Consider the following 20,949-nt stretch of genomic DNA (forward strand, 5'->3'; position numbering starts at 1 on the left):
GTGCTAGTTAAATGAATTCGGTTGCATGGCTACCATTGGATTATTTTGTGTTGGGATAAGTTAGTGTCATTCAAACTGCAGAAACTGCACTTAGTGTTATTTGAACTGAATGGAGTGCATTTACTGAAGCACTGAGTCTTAGTGACAGTTGGCAGAGCATTCCTGTTGTGGGTAAACTTAGTAGGTATGTTAACTCAGGACACAGAACCCATGCAGATTATAAAAAGACAGCAGGATTTTTTTTAAAAAATCCTTTCCACAGCTCTGAAAGATGCCTCTGTCCTTGGCAGAAAGAACTGACCAAGTTCATGATGACAAGATGACAGTGAAGGAGAGAGCTGGCCTTTCAGGACCTGCATCCAGTTCTTAGGACACTTGATGGTCATAGAACTTAGACAGCCTACATACTCGGTCTGTTTCCTTAACTGTACAACCAACCTTAAGATTGTGCTGTGAGAATTGTGTGATGTATGATTAGTAACCTCATCACAATCATAACCTAAAGCTTCTTACTACCATTCCAATATCATGGCTTAAGGACTTTTTTTCCTGATGAGCTTTAAAACAGCATATGAAAGCCATACAAAATTATTAATACAGGCAGACTGGCCATGAGCAGCTGGTGTGTCTATACTGTAATGTACCAAATGATTTTGCAGGCCATATATGACTAGAGCTAGACATTTCCAACCCTGGAAAGAAACCATTTAATCACATCTCACAGATTTATGGTTTTGTAAGTCTCATCTGGGCTTTTTGCATTGGCAGGTCAGCTAGGGTCTGAATGGGATACTTACTTGGCCTTTCCATGTGGTCATTTATCTTGGGTTTATGAAATGGTAGTCTTAGAGCACTAAGAAGACAGGAGAAGCAGTAACTTTAAAACCTGGGCTCAGGAACTCACGAAATGTCATTTAAACCACAGTCTTCTGGTCAAAGCAATCACTTGGCCAGCCTAGATTCTTGAAGGATGAGGAAATGAAGGAAGGAGCTGGTTTTCAGCTGGTACCACATTGTGTGCAAAAGTGTCTATGCAACAAACACTAAACATTTTAAGCTTTAAGAATATTGACTGTTTAAATACTAATTTATGAATTATCTATGGATGAAAACAATTATGAAAAGTTTCATGTAATTTCTGTTTAATTCCTAGAAAAACTAGGGTGAGGTAAATAGTGCTTTGAGTTGAAAGAGCCCTCCAGAGACCAGCTTCTCTGCAGTAGGTAGAGTCTGGTTTATTTTTTGTTTCATTTTAAGAGCAGACTTCTTAAGTACTGTTTAAAGTAGTCATTCATAAGTCACAGGAAAATCGTACTTACAGTGTTTATTAATATTTATATGATACTTCAGAGCTTACAGAGCATCTTGATTATCTCATTCAAGTTTCCAGAAAAACCTATGCAGGCATTATCCCCGTTTTTCAGTTGAGAAACCAAGCCTGCTTAGAGGTAAATTAATTCCCTCAAATTACATAGCTAATGAGTGCCAGAGCCAGGTACTTCAATCCAGGCCTTCAGTTTTAAAATTGATTATGAAAGCCACTTCATTCCTAAAGATTTGTAAAAGAAATATTTGCTTTGGGAATAGTCTTCTTTTATGTTCTTGCTTTATCCATTGCCAGCTTTTCAGCACAGCATCTAAAATGTACTTATTATAGTCGACATGGGTTCCCTGAAAAAAAAAAAAAAAATCACAGCCTGAAACTTCTGAGGCTTTACAAACTGGGTGTAGAAATGCTGCCACCTTTGTTTGGCTGCCAAGACACTACCACAAAGGACTGTAGATCCAGGTCCATTTATTTCACAAGAGTGGGTGCAGCTGTCTTTTTGCCATAATCAAATGCTCCTCTGCCGCCAGCTTTTTGCAGCCAGAAAAAACAAAGTCATTTTTAGTACAGATTAGCATAAAAATATCCACTAGATCAGTTTCAGGAAACAATTACTAGCTTAGAAACAACAATAAGTGTGATCTATAGGTTGGCTAAAGTGGTAGTAAGTTTCCAGACCTTTTTATGCACCTTATTTCTTACCATAAATACTATATAAATAGAATACATGCCACTGTATTTGGTTCCATAAATTATTTGGACAAAGTGAACAACAGACTTCAAAACTAAGTAGAGGTAGTAAATCTGCCCCGTTTTTAATGAGTTTAAATTTACAGTAGTACTTTAAACATCTGGAAGTTTAAAGTCTTAATTCATTCCAAATGTTCAACAAGGATACACTGCAAAAGAGGATATTGTAATTGGGGGATCAAGAACACTTTTAACTCAATCTAAGGCTTTTCTACTTTTCTCCATATACATTAATCACATAAAACCTGAGAGGCTGACAATTCAGAAGGAGAAGAGATGGATCCAGATATCCAAGTTGGCATGCTTTTATAAAGAACTTTCATGAGAATTTTTAGGAAAGGAGTGAGGTTTAAATGCTGTTAATTAACAACACTTAACATCTAGGATACAACCAGAAAGTTCTGGTGTCTTCTGTAATCTGCTTAGGAAAGTTGTGAGGTGGGGTTTGTTTTCTTTTGTTTTTTAAGTACTAAAACTAGACTTAGAGGAATCAAAACATTTGGCTTCTAAATTGTAATTTTGATGAATCTTGTAATCTAAAAAAGGTCTGCAGTCTGCAGGTCATACTAGACTACTCGCATACTCACACTCCCTATATGTTTGTTTGGAGCTGACTTGGTCAGTCGTGGGGCCTGAACTCTGTGGGCCTGGGTGCTGTACCTCAGCTTTTCAGCTCAAGGCTGGCGCTCTACCATTTGAGCCACAGCACCACTTCCGGCTTTTTCTGTTTATGTGGTGCTGAGGAATTGAACCCAGGGCCTCATGTCTACAAGGCAAGCACTGTACCACTGAGCCACCTTCCCAGCCCCTGATTGGATTTTCTTAAAGAACAGGATGTGACAGAAGAGTCCCTGGCCACAGCAGCAGCTGCTGCTATCAGTGCTGTGTGCCAGGCACATGCAAGGTACATCATATGACATACCTCATTTAAACCTCTGCCCTATGAAGAAGTGTCATCCCAATTTTTCAGGTGAAAACCTAAGAATCTGGAGGTCACACTGCTCACGGCAGAAACAGGATTCTCACATGTTTCTTGTATTTATTTGCTTTATTCAAATTTCAAATATTGTTTTGCATGGTTTTGGTACTCCCATCTATTCAGCATTGAGCTTAATGCTAGGTGCCATGGATACAAAGGTGAATAAATGGAGTTTTAAGCCCTTAGCTCAGTCAGGTGGGTTCATGCAAGCTAGGGACTGATTACAGTGGCTTAAAATTGATTGTTCTAACCAAGATATATTTGAAAGTATCGAGTAAACTGGGACTGTTCAGAACAGACCAGCACTTAAGGTCATGGTCACTTTAGAGGGAACCCCAGGTTATGTATGAGAAGGGCCTAAACCTAAAGTGCATGAGACAGGTATAGTGGCTCACCTGTAATCCTAGCCACTCAGGAAGCAAAAATAGGATCATGGAACAGGGCCAGCCCAAGCAAAAGCCAGCAAATTCTGAAAATAAAAATGCTGAGGGCATGGCTCAAATAGTAGAGTGCCTGCCTAGGAAGCAAGGTCCTGAGTTAAATCCCCAGTACCACCCAAACCCTCAGAATATAAGCATGTAGCATATCACTACTCACCCTTCATACCATAACTGGGATGTCCCTCTAGGGGCCTCTTAAGCCCTCCCCCCCACCCCCAAAACTGTCAAGTGACCCTTGTAATATACTCCCAGATTTGCCTCAGTCATCACTGGAGGTCAGCCCTGTGAGAAACTGGTTCTCCAGTGGCTACCAGCTTGAAGTTCAGAAATAGTAGACAATATTCAATGAGGTCAAAGGAGTGAGCTAACAGTAGGAACCTATAAAAATAGCAATAGTGTTTCTCCATATATTACTTCATTAAGTTAGTAACGGTGCATCTGCTAAGACTAGATAAACCTTTGGAAATAGTACAAACTGTATGACTTCATGAACCACATGTCTTTAAGTTAGTCTTAATATTTCCTCAGTGAAAAGATGGCAGTTACTTTGGTATTAGATAATTGTCCTTAAGATATGTAATTTATTTCCTCCCAAAGGACATAATAGGTGATAATTAGCATTACTCGATATGCTCATTTAAGTTCAAGGCACCTGCCTGACAGGTAACATTTTATCCTCATATCAGTATTAGGCATGATAAATTATAAATTCTTCATAGTGGTAGAGTGAGAGCCAGGTGAGTCTTGGAAACCTCATAGATGGTCCCCAATTTTATAGAGAACTGGAGAGGACAACTGGTTGAGAATCACACTGCTAGATGGTGGTAGAAGCCATGGTTGACCAGAAGTGTCCCAATTCAGTGCTGTGTGCTCTGTCTACCACAGAACTAACTGAAGACAAATTTGATGTAATCATTTCTTGGCAGGTGAGCAGTGTCTGCCCTTTAAGCCATTATTAAAATGTAAACAGTAATTCTACAAGTATGTCAGCTTTACAAGAGAGAAATTTATTAAACACACCTAGGTCTGGGGTGAGTGCTTGGCACATACCTAGCTTTCCTTTATCATAAAGTTTGGGTTTTAAAAATACCTGATATTGGGGCTGGGATTTTGGCTCAGTGGTAGTGCTTGCCTCACATGCCCTGGGTTTGATTCCTCAGCACTACATAAGCAGAAAAAAGCTGAAGTAGCGCTGTGGCTCAAGTGGTAGAGCGCTAGGCTTGAGCTGAAGAGCTGAGGGACAGCGCCCAGGCCCAGAGTTCAGCCCCCATGACAAAAAATAAATAAAATCTGTTATTGCTTACATTTGATTTGGCAAATTCCTACTCTTGGTAAAATTACCTTTAGAGGATACATGTGGTAAGATTGTAGATATACAATAAGCCTCTTTCCTAAGGAATGAGATGTTGATAGTTTCTTTATAAACACAGCTTGTATTTGGACTTCCTCTTCTTATTAAGAGCAGCTACCATATATTGAGCACCTTCTAGGTACTTGAGCCACTTCATTTAGGTTCACAGTAGAATGCAGCAGATGCCTTCACCCCCAACTTGTGGATCAGAGAGTGTTAAGAATACATGGTAGGGGGCTGGGAAGGTGGCTCAGTGGTAGAGTGCTTGCCTTGCATGCATGAGGCCCTGGGTTCGATTCCTCAGCACCACATAAACAGAAAAGCTGGAAGTGGCGCTGTAGCTCAAGTGGTAGAGTGCTAGCCTTGAACTGAAGTGCTGAGAGACAGTGCCCAGGCCCAGAGTTCAGACCCTACAACTGACAAAAAAAAAAGTTCATGGTGAGTCTAATCCTTCTCAGTGTAGGAGTTAGATTTAAATCTAACTGGTAGGCCAATTCTGGTAGTCCAATCTGCTCCTCAAAGTGGAAATACCCACCTTTTAAGAAAGGAATATGAGGAGTTGAGTGCCAGTGGCTCATGCCTATAATCCTAGCTACTCAGGAGGCAGGTACCTGAGGATCATGGTTCACAGCCAGCCCAGGCAGGAAAGTCCATGAGACTCGTATCTCCAGTTAACCACCAGAAAACCAGAAGTGGCTCTGTGGTTCAAAGTGATACAATACTAGCCTTAAGTAAAAGAGTAGAGTGTCAGTGCCCAGGCCCTGAGTTCAAGCCCCACAACCAATAAAACCCCCCAAAAAGGAGCATGAGGCTAAATACAGTGTCCGTTGCCTGTAATCTTAACTACTCAGGAAGTAGGGATTGGGAGGATTGTGGTTTGAGGTTAGTTGAGGCAAAAAATTATCAAGACCTTCCTTAACCAATAAAAATCTGGGCCTGGTGGTACATGCCTGCCATCCCAGCTACAAAGAACACATAAGTAAGCAAGTCTCGGTCTAGGCTGACCTAGGCAAAAAGCAAGACCTTATTTGAAAGATAACACAAAAAGGAGCTGGAGGTGTGCCTACCTAGTAAGTATGAGGCCCCGAGTTCAAACTCCAGTTCCACTACCACCACTACCCCCCAAAAAACAACAAACTATGAAGGAAAAATATGCCAAAATATCAATGTTGTCTCTGGGTGGTGTGACTATCAGGAATTATTAATTTTCCTTTTTGAGCATTCCTATTTTACCTATTTTCTATAATAGTTGCTTTTCCCATTTTGAAAAGCATCAGCATTCTGAAATTGAGAAATCAAGATTACTTACATGACAGCATTTTTCTTCCAGAATATTTTTTTCCTGCTTTTCCAGTTACTATGCTAGATGTTTCAACTAGAGATAAGACATTGATTCTAGAATGGCAAGTTGTTTTCACTGCTAATTCTTCAAGGTCCAGCTCAAGTGTCTTATCTGGACACCCCTGCCTCTTGCCCCCAGTTACCACCCTAGTCCAAACCTCCCCCACCTCCCACTTTGCCTTTCCCTTTGAGCTTGTTTTCCACCCAACAGAGTGATCATGGAGACTTCCTCACCCCTTGGTGGTGGTCTCTACATTGAGGACAGGCTTAAGGCCCCATGTGAGCTGGTCCATGCCAGTGTCTGGCCTTATCCTTAATCATGTTTGGTTTTTCTCACTACATCCATGTGGAAAAGCTTGTTGAAGATGGCCTTTGAAAGGTGGCAGCCTCACCAGCTTTTCGCTCACTTTTCATATCATTCGAGGCACATAACCTCCACAGAGAAGCTTTCTCTGCTTACTCTTTTAGAACTAAACTACTTTCCTAGAAATAATTTGTTTTCTTACACTGGTGCATGGATTCTTTTAAGTTCTGGAATCTTTGTTCGGTTCACTGTAGTTGTTTCCCCACTGTGTAAACCTGGTGAACAAATGGAGGAAACCAGTGAGGGAATTCAAAGTGAATAGAGAATTGGAAGGGATAAGAGAAAGAAACTTAGGAGCCAGCACATGAAAACACTAGGGAGGTTCTGGCCATTATTTTCTGGTCAAGGAGAATCCAAGAGAAACTAAGCCTAGAGCTGACTATGTTTACTCACCGTAGAAATGTGTCCTTCATATACAAGATGTATTTATTTGGTAGTGCCCAGACTGCAGTTCCTAGGCATGTTTAGATGACAGGACAAACTGAAAGGCAAGCCCACCTTTCTGTTATTGATAATCATAATAACTTTTGTGGCTGGTATATTTCTCCCAAAATATTACAGATCTCCAGACATGATCCCTTTGGTTTCCCTAGACACTTGCCATAATAATGACCTTGGCATGTGACTCGCCCCCTTCCCTGCTATATACTACCCTCCTATTTATCACCGTCTTACCCTTCCTTTCCAAGTCAAGTAATTCCAGCCTTTTTTCTTCTCTTCCTTCCTTTCTCAAACCACAACCCATATAATTTTCATTGCCCTCTTTAGAACCTGCTTGTGTCTGCGCTGCCTTTTTATAGAGAAGGAGAACAGGCCTAACATGGGTGTGGGCAAAGAGCTATGCATCTCTAAATGACCCTGTTCCACAGTGGCTTTTCCTTCTAGGCTGCAATTCCTTTCCCAGCTTTGCAGGCTCCCTACAAGAGAGTTGACTAAATATAAAGAAGCCTGCTGGTATTAATAATCTAATAATCTGGTACTAATAATCTCTAGTGCTCATTTGAAGTTAAGTTCCCTGATGAATTTAATCTCATGAGATGTATCTATGTGCTTAAATAATAGAATTAGGTGTGGTTGGCTTCTGCAGTACTTTATGGAATGACACTTGCACATAAGAAGGATAGTAGTATTCATTGATTATCTCTGCCATGCAAGGCACTGTGGTTAATGTGTACTATCTCATTGAAGACTCACAATTTGACAAGGTTAATGTCCTCACAAGAGAACTGCATGTCAAAGGAATCATTTGCCCAGGACACAAAGCCATGACTTGCAAATCCAGAGGTACTGTCTTCATACTATTGTGCTACAGCCTGCACCCCACCACAGCACACTTCAGATCTGCCCAGCCCTCATGACAACTGAGAGCCAGGTGTTAATGCCCAAGGGACCCTCCAGAATGTAGCACCCCTGGGACTTGGCATCATGCCTTCTCTCCTTTGGCTCTGTAGCTCAAGGTTAGAGTCCTTCCTATGCCCATCGCAAGGTAAGTTGGAGGAATTTGAGTCCTGCTCTTGAAGGATAAGGGCAGTAGGTGGGTATACTGGGGAGAAATCCACAGTTGGACAGAGCCACAGCAAGGAAATGTAGGAGTTGCATCTTGGAAGCCTAAGTGCACTACTGGGCATCTATGTTAGCCAGCTTTTCATTGCTGTTATAAAATGGCTGAGAAATCAACTTAAAGATGGAAGGATTTATTTTGGCTATAGTTTCAAAGATTTCATTGCACAGTCACCCGGTACCATTGTTTGTGGGTTTGTGGTAAGGTGTGTGTGGTGGAAAATTGCTACCTCATGACAGCCTGAAGTAGAGCAGAAGGGACTGGGTACAAACTGTGTCCTTCAAGGGCATGCTCCCAGAGACCTGCTTCCCCAATTAAACCATGCTTCTAAAGTTTTTGCCACCTCCCAGTGGTTAGAGACCTCAAGATCCAGTTATCTCCTAGAGGCTCCTTGGATACCGCTATATTGGGGACCAAGCATTAGCTTTCAGACATTTCAGATCAAAGCCATAACACATCATGGGGAACTTCGAGTGAACTCTTTCACCTCTCTGAGCTCTGATGTCACCGTTTTTTAGTGGAATCATCTTGGAATGCTACTTCCCCCCCCCCAAAAAAAAAATAACAATAAAAAAGAGCTTGGCTAAGCTGATGGCCCCAGAACAAGCTTGGAATACTAATGTGAAGAATTTGAAGACTCACTTTTCTCTGCCCGTTGCTGACCTTGAGGGAGATCTTGGACAAGTTGCTGCACCTTTCTGGACCTCAATTTCCCCATCTATAAAGCGAGGATAATACATGCCCATAATGATGGAGAGTGTAATTAGTCAGTCCAACACTCATACAACAGACATGGTCTGATAAAAGGAAAGTTTCCAAGTGGAATTAGAGAAAGGGAAAACTGTCACAGACCTGGAAAAGGCTTCTTTGCTGTGTGGTGAGAGCTGGGTAGGCTGAGCAGGTAAGGATGTAGGCTGGCCTAGACAGCAGGGCAGAGGAGCAGGCTGGGAGTAGGGCAGAGTGGCCAGCCACTCTCCTTTCCCATCTACCTCCATTAGTGTCTTCCACACAGTACAAGCCCTCTTCTGAATTTTAGGAGACTGTTGAGACATGCTTTCAATTGAATAATAGCTTTTAGGGGAATTGCAGATATTTCCACTATAAACATACACTAGTTTTAAGTTGCATCTCAATTCTACAACCATTAAATTGTGTGTATCTTAGAACGGAGAAAATATGGTTCTGTCATTTCAAAATGAATTCTACCAGAAAGAGTTAAGTTATGTAGACTTTGAGACCATTATTCAAGTTCCTGTTCTCCCACATATTAGCTATGTTATTCTGGGCAAGTCACTTGATTTCTCTAAGCTTCAATTCATTCTTAAGATGGCCTATAAATTGCCTGTATAATAGGGTGAGCAGTTAAGGTTGATTGAATTTGAATGTTGATTCACTTAGGAAAGAGGTCTATGGGAACATATTTTGTCTAAAATTACTGATTACCATATATGTTTTTAAACAACTGTATGCCATCATTTAGGGTTCCAATTGGAGGCTATTTTCCCTCTTGTGTGATCTTTGGCGATGTCTAGAGACCTGTTTGGTTGACACAGCCATGGGAAGGGCAGTACCACCAGCAGCTGGGGCACAGATGCCACAAAGGTTACTGTGTATCCTACTGAGAAAGACTGTCTCTCAGCTCAGGGTATTCTGCCCCAAATGATCATTGAGGTTAAGAAGGTAGACTGTTGTGGCTCAAGTGATAGAGCACCACCCTGAGTAGAAGAAGCCAAGTAAGGGCTTGAAGATCCCTGAACTCAAGCTCCAGTATCAACACACATATGTGGACACACACAAACATGAAGAAGAAAAGGAAGAAGGAGGAGAAGGAGGAAGAAGAGGATGAGGACAAGAAGGATGAGGAGGATGAAGAAGACTGGAAGAAAAAAGAAACTTAGGTGATGCTAATTTACCTGTAATCCCAGTGACTCATGCTAAAACCTGGAAGATTGAGATTCAATGCCATCCCAGGCAGAAAAGTCTTCAGAAGTCCATCTCCAACTGATGAGAAAAATGCTGGACTGGAGGTGTGCCCAACTGGTAGAGCACCAGTCATGAGCAAAAAAAAAAAAAAAAAAAGCCATGAGAGCACAAGCCTCAGTACTGACTTATAGGTATGCATGTACATGCATGCACACACATATACATATGCAATAGACTATAGATTCTGATTGCCCAGGTTTGAATGCTGGTTCTGTAAATCTACCTGTGACTCACTGGATCAATTCCTTGACATCTGAACCTCGGCATTTTGTCTGTGAGAGGACCAGTCACCATGAATGAATGAAGTGGTTGTGATTGTTAGGACAGCATGTGGGTGGAGCCTTTCAGACACTGACTTCTGGGAACTTTTGAGTGCTGAATGAACCCTAGATTTAGAAAAAACAAAATACCTTGGCAAGTACCAAGATCTAACATAAATTACTCAACTCCTTGAGCCAAAGTGTGTGTGTGTGTGTGTGTGTGTGTGTGTGTGTGTGTCCACTGGGGCTTAAGGTCAGGGCCTAGGTGCTGTCCCTGAGCTATTTTGCTCAAGGCTAGCACTCTAATCACTTGAGCTACAGCTTCATTGCAAGCATTTTTGGTAGTTTATTAGAGATAAGAGTCACATAGACTTTCTTCACATAGACTTTCTTCCCCAAGCTGGCTTTGAACCATGATCTTCGAATCTCAGCCTCCTAAGTAGCTAGGATTACAGGCATGAGCCACCAGTGCCTAGCAATCCATTTGTTAAAAGAAACAAGGAAAGGAAGGAAGGAAGCAAGGAAGCAAGGAAGCAAGGGAGGAAGGAAGGAAGGAAGGAAGGAGGGAAGGAAGGAAGGGAGGGAGGGAGGGAGGAAGGGCCAGCAGGAGGGAGGGAGAGAAGAAGAGGGAGGGCTGGAGGGAGGGAGGAAGGAAGGGAGGTTCAGGGGTCAAATGAAATCAAGTATATGCTAGCACCATGGAAACAGAGGGAAATCTTACAGATACACTTGTATCAATGATACTGCCTCAGTCTCCATTATGTAAGAATATGTTGTGTCCTGAAGCAACACTCTCCCCAGCCAGGCTGTAACTCAACATCAGGGAAAGCAAAGAGAGGCGGGGTTCAGAGCACATGGCAGGCCCACAGCAGGCCATTCTTTAAGTACATCCTCAGCTGTGCATCCAGGAAGCCGCCTGGGTTATACCATTATGTTCAAACTGAGCCCAGTTTCACATAACACTTTTCCCGAAGGAGTGCTTTGGGGACCAGTGTACATGTTGGCTCCACAGACACTAAACTAAGGGAAAAATAGCATGTACATTGAAAGAGAGGGCCCTGCAAGCCCCTGACTGGGAATCGGTTCCTACTCTACATCTGTCTTCTCTCAGTTGTCAAATGAAGGAGCTGAATTGGTTTAGACCCCTGCCCCCAGGCTGGCTTGGAGACCTTGCTATAAGCCACACAGAGCCAAATGAGGACTGTTGTCTTTAGCAGTTATATTTTACCTAGCAGGGACTGTGAGGAGGAATATACATACATAAACTCAAGCAATCCTCCTTTTGAAACCAGGTGCTGGTGGCTCAAGCCTGTAATCCTAGCTACTCAGGAGGCTGAGATCTGAAGATCATAATGTAAAACCAGCCCAAGCAGAAAAGTCTGTGAAACTCTTTTTTTGTGTGTTTTTGGTTTTTTGTTTTTTTTTGGGGGGGGGGGTCCAGTCGTGGGGCCTGAACTCTGGGCCTGGGCGCTGTCCCTCAGCTCTTCAGCTCAAGGCTAGCGCTCTACCACTTGAGCCACAGCACACTCTGGCTTTTTTCTTTTTGCTTATGTGGTGCTGAGGAATTGAACCCAGGGCTTCACTCATGCGAGGCAAGCACTCTACCACTGAGCCACCTTCCCAGCCCGTAGTCTGTGAAACTCTTATCTCCAATTAATCAACAAAAAGCTAGATGTGGAAGTATGGCTCAAGTGGTAGAACATCAGTCTTGAGCAAAAGCATTAAAGAAGAGTGTCTTGGCCCTGATTTCAAGCCCCAATACTGACACCAAAATAACATAAAAAAGAATATCTACTTTTTGAAACCATGGGTAGTATGGCCATCTTGCGGATGGTAGCACCAGAGCTCAGGCACATTAACTAACTTGCCCAAGGAACCACATCATTCTTGCCAATAAACCACAACACCGCAAGCCAGAATGGGGGGGAAAGGTCCTGGCAAGGCTAGGCACTTAATACTTATGGACTGAGTTTCATGAATGAGTGCCCAAAGCAAATTGCTAAATAGCTTGTTCCTCTCTGAGCTCTGAGCATTGCTGCCTCTCAACCACCACCCCCCAGCCTCCCCCGTGCCTGTTCACTCTTGCCAAGAGCTCCACATCCTCTCCACAGCAAGCAAAACTGCCCTCCAACTGCCCTTCATCAACAACTGCAAATAACAACTTGTCCAAAATCCTGAAGAGGCTTAGTGACATACAGCTGTGTTGCCCCTGGTACTTGATCTGAGGGGGACCACATTTGTACGGGTGAGGGGAGATCGGCAAGAAATCCAGCTAGCTACAAGAGAACAAGGCAAAAGCAGTGCCCAGAAGGGGAGGCTTAGGGAAGTTGTCCCTGGTAGGTGAGGTTGCTTTGCAATAGGCAGATCTGAATCTGGCATAGTCTAAGCCGCAACTCCTCTCTCTCAACTTAGCTTCCATGCAGTGTCCACACTAGAAAATGAAGAAACATTTTGTCTCTAGCACCTCAGAATCAGCTCTGGGGGAAAAAAGCAGGAAAGTATCTGCTGCCCCATGACCATGGCTTGCTATTATTTTCTTCTTTATTTTATTTTTTTGCCAGACCTGGGACTTTTACTCTGAGCCTGGGCACTGTCCCTGAGCTTTAGTGCTCAGGATTAGTGCTCTTGAGCTACAACTTCACTTCTGGCTTCTAATGGTTAATTGGAGATAAAGAGTCTCATGGATTTTTATGCCAGTGCTGGCTTTGAACCCCAAGCCTCAGATCCCAACCTCTGGAGTAGCTAGAATTACAGTCTTGAGCCACCAGCACCCCCCGCCCCCCGTTTACTTTGTACTTTATTTAACCTAACACCCCAAGGGTAGACATGTCTATTATAGAGTTAGGGTACATGAGGTTCGAAGAGGTTATACAATTTGCTGAAGCTCCAGGGGAAATTGCTTCTAAGGAAACTTAAGGTTACGCAGGTCAGTTGGCTACTTACTATCTTGTTTCAAGTGGCCCCGAAGAGGGGCACTGTTGGATTGTCCAGTGAGCTTCAGAATCTGGGTGGAAAGTTCCTTCAGGCTCTATGAGCAAACTCAAGCACCTCTGCCTGCAGTGCCCATGGTGGAGAGCCTAAATGGCAGACAAGTCACACAGCAAAGCACTCCCAGATTCATATCCAAAGGTATTTTGGGTAAGGTTTGGAACAGAGCTGAGAACCTGAGAAGGGGCTGAGGCAAGAGGAGCCTCTCAGTTGTCCCTGGGAGCTGTCCAAGAGCTGGCCAGAAAGTTGCTCTGGGACTCTGGATTAGACCTCCGGAGCTCAAGCGCCTGTACCACCACAGTGAGGAGAATTGTGGACAGGGATTTAACACGTGTTTGCAAGCTTCTTACTAACCCAGTCTCATGCAGTCACCATGAATCCAGCCCTCCACCCAGCCATCCCTCTCTCCCTTCTTCTCCCTCCAATCAATCCTCGCTTGCACTCAGCAATTTTTTTCTTTTTCTTTTTTTTTTTGGTCAGTCATAGAACTTGAACTCTGGGCCTGGGCTCTGTCCCTCAGCTCTTCAGCTCAAGCGGAGCTCTCTACCACTTGAGCCACAGCGCCACTTTTGATCTTCTGAGTGGTTTATTGGAGATAAGAGTATCACAGACTTTCCTGCCAGGGCTGGCTTTGAATCGTGGTCTTCAGATCTCAGCCTCCTGAGTAGCAAGGATTACAGGTGTGAGCCACACGCTTGCATTCAGCAAATTTTCTTGTAGTTTCTATCTGGGACAGATGTTAAGGAACTCTAATAATCTTGTCAGGATCTAAGAAGCTTTGGTCATGGGGCAGGAAGCGAGAGACCCAAGCTCTGACACATGAGCTACAATTTGGCCAGAGAAATATGTTAACATAAAGAGCAGTCAATTGGCAGGCGTGATCTGAGCAAAAGCAGAAAAGAAGTCAGATCTGGAAGAAGTAAGAGCAGGAGTCATCTGTCATCTACTTTAGCAGAGCAGCATTTCCTGAAAACATGACAATGCAGCATCTCCTGGGAATGGTGAGCTGAGAGAGGCACTTCAGGAAGTGTTACAGTGTGGCCTGCTGTGCAAGTATGTGATAAGAGGAAGGAATTCATTACTCCAACCTCCATTCCACAGAATGTTACCCACCGATGCTCCCTGGACAAATAGTCCCAGCCATCTGCAGTTGGAGTCACAAGGCCCAACAGCCTATCCAAGGCTACCCCACTCAATTCCTAATGCACATTACTTTAATCCTGCTTACCTCTGTGCATGCCAAGCTTATCTCACAACAAATTCCTTTGTTCAGGGAGCATCTTTATTTAGGAAAACAGAAGATTGTTCATTGAGAACATTACTGTGTGCTATGATCGTAATCTGTTTTAAAAATAGCAGTGGTACATGCATCAGGAAAATCCAGCCCAGAACCTGTTTTCCTATGATCCTCAAGCTATCAATTTTTTTTTTAATTGTTTTTTCTTTCTTGAACTCAGGGCATGATGCTGTACCTTAGCTCTTTTATTCAAGGCTGGCACTCTGCCACCTGAGCTACAGCTCCACTTCCTGCTTTTTGCTAGTTAATTGGAGATAAGAGTTAATTGGAGACAGAGTTTCTTGTCCAGGATGGCTTCAAACTGTGATCCTCAGATCTCACCTCCTGAGCAGTTTGGATTACAGGTGTGAGGCACCGGCGCCCCACTTCTTTATGTTTCTAAATAATTTTAAGGGCACATGAAAGTCTATGAAATTTAAGTTTAGGTGTTCATAAAGAAGAGTTTACTGGACACCCTTATCCATTGTGCTTATTGGTGACTGATTTTGAGTTCCAGCTGTGATAGTTACACATAGTTCCTCAAGCTGAAATCCTTACTATATGGTCCTTTATTGAGGGCACTACCAACTTCTGCAGGACCTATTCTCATTCACTGTAGCCACCAGCATGTGCAAGGAGAGTATTCATAGACATCAGCCTATTTGACCTAAGCTAGCCTGAAGTGCAACCCATATAGTATATTTCACTGTTCATTTATTTGTTTTGTTTTGTGTGAGAAATCGCCTCTCTCTGTTTCTCTGTCTCTCTGTCTCTCTGTCTTTCTGTCTCTGTCTCTGTCTCTCTCTCTCTCTCTCTCTCTCTCTCTCTCTCTCTCTCTCAGCTGCTTGAACTCAGGACCTGGGCACTATCCCTGAGTTCTTTTGCTAGTGTTCTACCACTTTGAGCCAGAGGTCTCTTTCCAGTTTTCTGGTGGTTAATTGGAGTTGAGTCTCAGACTTTCCTGCCCAGGCAGGCTTTGAACCAGAATCCTCACATCTCAGCCTCCTGAGTAGTTAAGATTACAGGTATGAGCCACCAGCACCTAGCTTGAGAAGCAGGTTTTTTAAAATAAAAACAAAAATATTTTGCTCTCTTTCTATAAAATTTCCTTTTTCCAATTGGACAAAGAATATTTGTTTTTAAAAGGTGTTTTTCTTACTGCTTTATAAAAAGTTGGACCTTTTGTCTGTCTTCCTTGTAGATGTCACCATTTGTTGTTTGAGCGTGGGCAGAGTGTTGTTGTTGTGTTTCCCAAGCAGAAATGCTCACTCCATGGTGAGGTTAAGGTGGGTGCAGGGGCTGTTGGCCAAGAAGTGGCAGGGGGAAGTGGAGGAGTAGGTCAAGCCAGCAGGAGTTGATTGTGGATCCCCTACTTTATTCCCAGCCCTGGAGAACCAATGGTAAGTGATAAAGTGGTGGTGATGGGGGAATGGGACAATGACAGTGAGGATGCCACATTGTCTCTGTTCTGATCAGTGAGCTGGCCTTCACAGAGGTGGAACTTTCAGAGTTCCACGTTTCAGAGCCCAAGCTGGACATGTAGGTGATGTGGTACAACCACAATTGGGTATGGGGAAACCCTGGCCCTCCACAGCCTTCAGCTTAAAGAGAACCCAAGGGAGAGAAGCATATGTGCAAAGTCAGAGCTGAGGAGAGGATGGAGGGCTGGCAGGAGATCAGACTGGAAACTAGACCTTTCACCCCTAAAAGTTTGGCTAGAGCAGTCAGAAATGGTTAGAGCTTCTGGGGAGCAGAGCAGCCTGAGTACTCCCCTCCTGCCTACAGCTCAGCCTCAGGGCTTGCCTGCAGGTGATGACAGGATGGGAGGAGCCATGTGGTGGGCCAAGATCTCACAAAGATTCCGCTGTGCTTGGCCAGGGCCTCCGCCAGAGCTGGCTTGCTTGCTTTTAGGGAGGGAAGGATCTGATTTAGGAAAGTGGTGGCCCTGGGGCTCAGGGCCAGGGCTGCTGGCTGCCAGCCCTGCACAGCACCTCCACCCCAAACTCCCCATCCCAGGACCTCCTCATTCCTCGTAACTGATGCCACTAGTTAAACCCAAATAGGACTCCACACTCTTACAGTGAAGCCTCTCCGGCTAGGGCACCCTGAAGCCTAGAAGCACTTCATGGAGAAGGATGGCATGGAGGCTGCCTGTCACTGCGTGCCTGCATGCGCCAAGTATGAGGCCATTCAATTGAGTGTGTGTGTGTGTGTGTGTGTGTGTGTGTGCTCATACTGGGCCTCATACTCTCACTTGGCTTTTTCACTCAAGGTTGGCATTCTACCACTTCAGCCACACCTCCACTTCTGACTTTTTTTTTAAATAGTTAATTGGAGATGAGAATTACAGATTTTGCTACATAGGCTTGCATCCAACCGGGATCCTCAGATCTCAGCCTCTGGAGTAGCCAGGATTACAGGTGTGGGCTACCAACCCTGCTTTGAGGCCACTTATTTTTTGCTGTCTACACTATATCTTCTCAGCAACCTGCCATAGGTGGTACTGTCTCCACTTTACAGGTGAGAAAAAAGACGCTCCTAGAAATGTCACGTGACCTACCCAGGATCACACAGGGTGTCAATCAGTGATAGAGCAAGAATCCTCCTTCAGATCCTCACCTTTCATTTCAGAATCTGATAGACTTTCTTCCCCCAGACTGGCTTTGAACTGTTATTCTCAACTCTCAGCCTCCTGAGTAGCTAGCTACGATATAGCCTGAGCTACTTAAACCCAGCTAATGTTCACTTTTATTATGGCTTTTTTGTATGTGTCATGGGGCTTGAACTCAGGCCGTGGGCCCTATACCTGCGTTTTTTGTTCAAGACTAATGCTTTGAGCCATAGCTCCACTTCTGGCATTCAGATGGTTCATTGGAGATAAGAGTCTCATTGACTTTCCTGCCTGGCTGGCTTTGAACTGTAATCCTCAGATCCCAGCCTCCTTAGTAGCTAGGATTACTGTCCTGTCCCACCAGCTCCTGGCTCATGCATATTCTTGACTGGAGCCTTGAGCCACTCAAGAATGTTGGGGGTCAGTAATGTACCTTTCTCTTGCATGAGGAGGCTCAGGCCAGAGGAGGCTGAGCAACTTGCTAGCACGGAGATCAGGGAAGTTGGAAGAGTTCAATGAAATGTGGATTGGAATGAGGTCCACAAGAGAAAAGATAGGAATTTTCAAGAAACTGGAAGCAGTAGCTTTTTTATAGTGAACTTAGCCATGAGAATAGCAGTAACAGCTGGACTTAGAACACCAGCCGGACTTAGGTCCCCATGTGCTCCCAGTGACCCTCAGCCAGAAGACATTATTGGGCCTCCTCTGTCAGATGAGGGCAGCCTTTGTTTTGCTGAAACAGTTGACAACTTTTTTTTGCCAGTCTTGGGGCTTGAACTCAGGGCTTGGGCACTGTCCCTGAGCTTCTTTTGCTCAAGGCTGGCACTCTACCACCTGAGCCACAGCACCGCTTCCAACCTTTTCTGTTTATGTGGTACTGAAGAATTGAACCCAGGGATTCATGCATGCTAGGCACGCACGCTACTACTAAGCCACATTTCTAGTCTAGTTGACAACTTTCTTTAAAATAAGCTAGAGCTGAACTTCATGGATAAATGTTTCCTCCATTCCACAAACATTGACACGTGCTGGGTGCCTGGAACACATACTTGCCTGGGTTTTCTCCCTGCATCTGACACAAATTTAGGGGACCTAAAGGTGGCTACTGCTCTTCTCATGTAGGACTGAGCCACTGGGGATGGCAAGGGCCTGGGTCCTCATCTGGAAGCTCCCTCCCCCACACCCCAACTTCATCCCAGTACTAAGTGGAAAAGTGCAGACCTGGTACTAATAGTAACTTGGAGATTCTCAAATACTTATCAGAGGCCCCAAATGCAGGCCTTGGCCCTGGGCTCCTAAAGCAGTCCCTTCATGGCCTCATTAATTAAAGAGGCCTTTTGTAATTGGTGGAAACTGGGCATGTCTGTGAGGAGAGAGAGGCAGGGAGGAGGCAGGTCCTGAGCAAAGCCCTTAGGCAGAGAAAGACCTACTTTGCAGAGGCCAAGCATCCCACCCCCACTCTGCCTGGCAGAGAACTGACTCAACAACCTACCCTCCTGCACCCATCCTGGTCCCTGCCAGAGCCAGGGTTCTAGCTTGGCTTTGGAGTCATCGGATGGCTGAAGCCCTCCATCACAGCAGTGCTGGAGTCTTGCAGGAGGCCAGCCATCCTAAGTTGTTTTCCTGCCAAGCTGCCAAGCCCTTGCTGGTTCCTCAGGGGGCCTCTCCATTCAGGTAACTTGAGTGCCTACAGCCCAGCACTAGCCCTGGAGCTCTGGAGAGTTTATAGCAGTATGGAGAACCTGAGAGCAGTTTTCAGGGTCAGTAGAGGGTGATGACCACAGCCCCAGAGTTTATAAGTAGAGAAAACAAGGCTGGCTGGAAGTAACCAAGTTCTAGCCTCCTCTTCCTCCTCCTCCTCTTTCCCTTTCTCCCTCACTCCCTCTCCCCCTATCCCCCCCCCCCCCGTCTTCCTCTCTCTCTTTTTCTTTCTTTCTTTCCTTTCTTTCTTTCTTTCTTTCTTTCTTGCTTGCTTGCTTGCTTGCTTGCTTGCTTTCTTCTTTCTTTCTCTTTCTTTCTCTCTCTCCCTCTCTCTTTTCCTCTCTCCCTTTTCTTTTTTTGTGTCATTACCAAGGCTTAAACTCAGGGGGTCCTACTGTGCCTCAGCTTCTTATTCTAGCTGGCATTCTACCACTTGAGTCACACCTCCTTTCTTGCTTTTTGCTGTTTATTTTGGAGGTAAAATCTGAGATTATTCTGCCTGGGCTGGCTTCAAACCATGATCCTCAGATCTCAGCTGCTTGAGTAGCTAGGATTTCAGGTATGAGTCCAGAATCCTGGTTCTAGCCTTGGTTTTCAAATAAGGTACTCTGGCAGATGCTTACAGCCAGACTCACAGGCCAGGATCTCCCTGGCCTGCAGCATCCCTTTTAAACAAAAATCTATTTGGGGTCATGTGATTAGAATGCCTGATAACCTGTGAGTTCCCCCACCTGGCCTGGCCCTTCTTGGTTCTCAGCTTCTATCAGCAGTCAGAGAATACTGCAAATTTAGTGCAACGCCATAGGGCATGGCTTCCATTTCTCTCAAGATGATCAAGTGAAACTGGATTTTCCTCTCTCTCTCCCCTCTCTCTTTCTATATTTCCTCAATATATATTGCTTTAATATATATATTCCCTAACATCATAATAATAATTCTTTTTGGGGAGGGGGGTACAGGTCCTGGGACTTGAACTCAGGGCCTGAGTGCTGTCCCTGAGCATTTTTATACAAACCTAATGTTCTCCCTCTCCCATTTGAGCCACAGCTCCACTTCCTGCTTTTTGGTGGTTAATTGGAGTTGAGTCTTTCCTGTCTAGGCTGGCTTTGAACCATGATCCTCAGACCTCAGCCTCCTAAGTAGTTATGATTACAGGCACAAGCCACAGGCATCAAGTTTTTTTAACGGGGGTGTGGGGGGGTGGGCTGGTGGTAGGGGTGTGTGTGTATGGAATGTGGGGTATGTATATGTGTGTACTGGGATTTGAATTCTGGGCCTCATGTTCTCACTCAGCTTTTTTGTTCACTGCTGGTAATTGAGCCAAACTTCTACTTCTGGTTTTAGTACTGAAGTATTATTATTTTTTGGTAGTACTGGGGCTTGAACTCAAGGCCACAAGCTTGCCAGGCAGGTACATGACCACCTGAGCCACTCCACCAGGAAAATGCTCTCTTCTTAGCAAAATAAAGACTTGGTCACTTTATGTTGACTGGCTTTTAACTTCAATCCTTTATATCTCAGCCTCCTGAGTAGCTATGATTAGAGGCTTGAGCCACTGGCATCAGCCGTTAGCCATCTTTATTTTTATTAACAGTCCCTAAAATCTAAAGTTTGGAAATCTTCTGGACTAGATGATCTAATCGTGTCACATGCAGGGTGACCACTTCACAATTTGGCTGGACCTGAGTCCCTACTCGCCCAGTCCCAGAGGTAAGAAGAATCTGCTGAAACACCCCTCCAGCTGTGGGACTCAGCACAGCTGGCCCCTGAAAGCCAGACCAAGGTTGGTGAAGAATAATGACTGCGGGTGGGGCAGGCCGAGGCTACAAAAGGCCTTTCTGCTATTGCTGTGGTCAGCCATTACTCCCCATACCTTCCATGGCCAGATCTTTAAGATATCAATGAAACCCCACCATCATATCCTCTCTCTCCTACTTAACTCCCTGGTCATACTTCCCAGACCCAGAGGTCATTCTCTATTCTTTCTATCCCACTGGCATGTGAAGAAGTCCTGGCA

This window comes from Dipodomys spectabilis, unplaced genomic scaffold (genome assembly GCF_019054845.1).
Source record: "Dipodomys spectabilis isolate Male_0828 unplaced genomic scaffold, ASM1905484v1 ptg000003l, whole genome shotgun sequence".
NCBI classification, from domain to species: Eukaryota; Metazoa; Chordata; class Mammalia; order Rodentia; family Heteromyidae; genus Dipodomys; species Dipodomys spectabilis.